At 45.3% G+C, this 4,609-nt stretch overlaps 1 non-coding gene across 1 annotated transcript; it reads right to left on the reverse strand.

Annotated features, from left to right (window-relative positions):
- Nucleotides 1–729: 729 nt before the first annotated feature.
- On the reverse strand, nt 730–801 carry TRNAS-ACU (transfer RNA serine (anticodon ACU)). The gene has a single exon. It is a non-coding gene; the product is annotated as a tRNA-Ser (tRNA).
- Between the last annotated feature and the right edge of the window lie 3,808 nt (nt 802–4,609).

The following is a 4,609-nucleotide window of genomic DNA, read 5'->3' on the forward strand; positions in this document are numbered from 1 at the left end:
TTCTCACATACCTCGGAAGCTGTGATACATTAAAAGAAACCGAAAGGAAATCGGGACCTCACAGAGTACGGCCCCCCGCCGTGGCCTAGGTGGTAAAGCAGCTACTCGGAGAGCCAGACTGCCACCCCTCTAAACCAATATTAAGTTTGGCTCAACTCGGACCATTTAGAGAAATCTGTGCGCTTTTGCTACGTGCCCATGCATTTGCGCTCGGTTGAATGCTAATGAATAAATAGGTCTCTTGAACATGACGATTAAGTTGATCATTCCTCTCGATCTTGAGAATATTTCTGCGCTGGAAGCCACAAGTCAGCGACTCGGTGAAAAACGAACAAGTGCCATTTGCTACGATTTCTATTGGAGGGAGTTTGTACCCAATACGAATAATAATAATAATAATAATAATAATAATAATAATAATAATAATAATAATAATAATAATAATAATAATAATAATAATAATAATAATAATAATAATAATAATAATAATAATAATAATTAATTGGTTTTTTGGGGAAAGGAAATGGCGCAGTATCTGTCTCATATATCTTTGGACACCTGAACTGCGCCGTAAGGGAAGGGATAAAGGAGGGAGTGAAAGAAGAAAGGAAGAATAGGTGCCGTAGTGGAGGGCTCCGGAATAATTTCGACCACCTGAGGATCTTTAACGCGCACTGACATCGCACAGCACACGGGCGCCTTAGCGTTTTTCCTCCATAAGAACGCAGCCGCCGCGGTCGGGTTCGAACCCGGGAACTCCGGATCAGTAGTCGAGCGCTCTAACCACTGAGCCACCGCGGCGGGGCCAATACGAAAGCCAGTGGGTTTTTGGCGATGCCGAAATTCGAACCTTGTGCTATCAACGTCATTCAGAGCGGCGAAAAAGGCATAAGGAGAAGAAAACTTACAGAGAGAATTTGGCCGATTGATAGAGTTAGGAAATATACGGGGTCCAGTAGGCCGCGGCTGCAGCAAGACAAGAGTAATAAGGGAGTAATTGCTCAATGCCATGTGCTAGCCGTACCGGTTACCTCAGCTACACTCTAAGCACGAATACGCCTATATGGAAGTAAAAAGAGAGTAACAGCTTACTCTTTCACTCCTTTTAGTTTAGGGTGTAGTAGCGGGACTGCTCCGGTGAAGCGGTGGTCCGAGGTTCGAGCCCTTGAACCAGGACAAATTGTTCTTTAACTACGAAGTTTTAATGGAAGCTGCATATCTTTCCTCTGTAGCCGTATGGCTGCGTTTGGATTGATGCCAATGAGTAATTCCTCCCTTATTAAAAATTTTCTCCACCTTGTGGGACTTCCTTAAACATTTGACCAAAACTGTCTCCATTTAGGGTTATTGATCAATTAGCCCTCGCCATACAATAAGCTTGCCGTCCCGGTTAGCTGAGCTAGTAGCGCGACTGCTCCGTTGAAGCGGTGGTCCCGGGTTTGAATCCCGGACCAGGACAAATTTTTTTAACTACGAAGTTTTCGTGGAGGCTGCATAGCTTTCCTTTGTGGCCGTATGGCTGCGTTTGGGTGGATGCCAATGAGCAATTACTCCCTCATTACAAATATGCTCCACCTTGCCTGATTCCCCTAAAGCATTTGACCAAGACAGTAGTAGTTATGATCCGTGATGCGAGGTTTTTGACCCGAGGCTGGCTATTGTTGATGATGACAAATGTTTTGCCTTTGGACTCACCCACAATGCCGCATAGATTGCCAGGGCCTGTGTAGTTCAAGCTGGAACCAAGGAATAGGAGCAAAAGTCCTTACTTTAGACTGTCGCGTGTGTTGTATAGGTTGTTCCCCGAGGTGCTAAAGAAGAAAAATGGTTTTTGTGTGCTTATGCAGACGCATGTCATGTTTATTCACTGAGCCGCGGGTCATACATTTTGTCCCTTCGCAGAAGAGCAGAATAATAAATTCGAGCCAAGTGTGTCTGACATAAGGCTGCTCATTGTGGTGCTGTGCAAAAAGTAAGAGCAATTTGCTGGTCTAGAAAATTTGCTGCCTGCGGTGCAAATTTTTTTTTTTTGCAGAACTCACGTGTCGTTATCTAATCTGCACGTCAGAGCGCTTCCGCTGTTCCCGTCTGCTTAATCGCTGCAGGGCATAGGGTGCAGCAATGACGTGGGCGATTATTAATATGACTTTCAAGGATTTAACTTAGGTTTAAAGGGGCGTTAAACAGCGTCGCTACACGCGCCCGCTAATGACGTTAATATCCTCGTCGAGCAGTTATAATTGCAACCTAATAAGGTGAATTAAAAAGAGAATAAAATATGCGATTTTTTGTTGGAAGGCTGTGCGGTCGCATAGACTATAGTGTTCGCAGCAATAGAAGGTCACAAATAACATCAGTAATTTGATTTTGTTTAGGTAGTTTTTCCGGTGATTCAAGACACAGACACTTTATTTTGTTTATTTACTTGCATGAGCTGCTACCCCCCGACTGAGGCAGTGGTATGAGGCGCTTTTCGTGCAGCAGATGCTATTTGCCCTTGATAAAAGGGTTCAGGCGAACAAAGCCTTCTGTTTCATTCGACGATGAGAGTGGAAGTTCAGGCAGTGGCCGGTGCGTGTCTGTCTCTTGTGCACTCAAGGCCTTCTGTTAAACAGGCCTTCTGTTCAACATGTTAAAGAATATCCAGGTGATATCCGTTTATCGTTAAACTGTGAACTGGATTGTACGATCATACAAGTTGAGATGGTCAAGTAAGTTATACACATTTGAGTTTTTTATAGCGCAAGAACAGCCATTAGGTTCTAAAGCAAAACCATTTCTTGCCTCGTGGATGGCGTGACCACGAGATAACGAGGACAAGAGCGATGTTAAGTAAATATAACCAGGTAATTAATAGGTAATAATTAATGAAATCAAAAAACAATTATTAATTAATAAACATAGTGACAGTAATAGTTATTAACAGTGATCGTTAGTGGTAGCTATAGTTCGTGATAGTAATAGTGAGTGACGGTATTAGTTATTCATAGTAATAGTGACTGTAATAGTCAATGGTAGTAATAGTGACAGTAATAATAGTTAGCGACAATAATAGTGGTTGTAATTGCGACAAAGACGTAATAAACCAGTCACGTGATGGCACCCAACTAGTCACGTGATAGGAACATGTCTAAGCAAGTTTGCGACGAGTTGATGACGTCACAAAAAATAAAAATACAAAGAAAAGCATGTATCGACAAGAAGTTTCGTCGCTCCCTGTCACTTCGTTCTTGGATGCCGACACGTGCGGTACTATAAATGGTTTCGCATTTGCGCATGTAAGGAGACAAGTTTACCCCTTGAATTTTTTATTTAGGTTTTTGCGAAAACACTTTTGGTTCTCGCTGAAAGGAATGCAGAGCATCTGCTCAATGACCTCCGTGGTGAGGCTGGCAGCAGTTGCACTAGGCACCAGAGGAACCCCGCGAGGCGCTGTACTGTCAACTTTTCTCTTCAACATTACTATGAGTGGCCTCCCGAGTCTCTTAGATGTTATCCCACATATACATCATTCTATATACGCCGACGACATTATCATATGGACCAACTCCGGATCCGATGGAGAGATTGCAGAGTCATTACAACGGCCTATCGACACGGTACACTCTTTAGTGCAGAAGAATGGCCTTGCGTGTTCACCGGCTAAATCGGAACTACTCGTTATCAGGAACAAACAAGCCTCACAGGCAGCACCCGACCCTAGGGAACCCATCGAGTTGCACATTGACCACCATCCAATACCCCACGTAGACACGATCAGGGCTCTTGGCACGTTGATTCAGAATAATACTCACAACACGGAAGCAATCCACCATCTACGCGCCACGGCGCACCAGATAGGGGGGGGGGGGGGGGGGGGGGTTGAGGCGCATTGCCACCCGTCGCAGGGCATGGGAGGAGCCGACCTATGCAGGATCATGCAATCATTCATGATAAGCCGAATCACGTACGCCTGTCCGTACTATCATCTACGTCGCAGGGCGCTACTTAATAGCATGCTTGGCGTATGCCTGCCGCATACGCCAACTCAGATCGGCTGCTGCAGTTGGGAATTTTTAACACGCTCGCTGAGCTAATCGAAGCTCATAAGAGGGCACAAGTGACCCGCTTGTCGCGAACTGTTGCGGGACGCGTAATTCTCGACAAACTTCACACACACTCTGTTGAGAAGGTGTGTACAACATCACATTCATCAGTCGACATTACCAGTAGATTAGTTGTTAAACCAGTAGTGAAGAACATGCTGCCATGAAGACACGATGCCCGCAGGAAAGCAAGGGCGCATACCCTTGAGAAACAGTACGAAAACTAACCACGACCAGTGTACGTGGATGCAGCTCAACACATCAAAGGCGGAACATACGTGGCATGTATGGCTGCTCCTAAGTAAGTCCTCGTTAATGCCGCAACCTTTCACACTAGCCCTATACGCGAGGCAGAGAAAGTAGCTATCGCTCTAGGGGAGGAGGGGGGGGGGGGGCATCGCAGATCCCTGCACCAAAACTATTCTAAGCGAATCTAAGAGCGAAACTCGAATTTTCGTCAAAAACTCCGCAAGCGCGCTCGCAATCCGAATTCTGCGCAACCGAATGAGGGGGCCGACCGTCTA

This window comes from Amblyomma americanum, chromosome 8 (genome assembly GCF_052857255.1).
Source record: "Amblyomma americanum isolate KBUSLIRL-KWMA chromosome 8, ASM5285725v1, whole genome shotgun sequence".
NCBI lineage: Eukaryota > Metazoa > Arthropoda > Arachnida > Ixodida > Ixodidae > Amblyomma > Amblyomma americanum.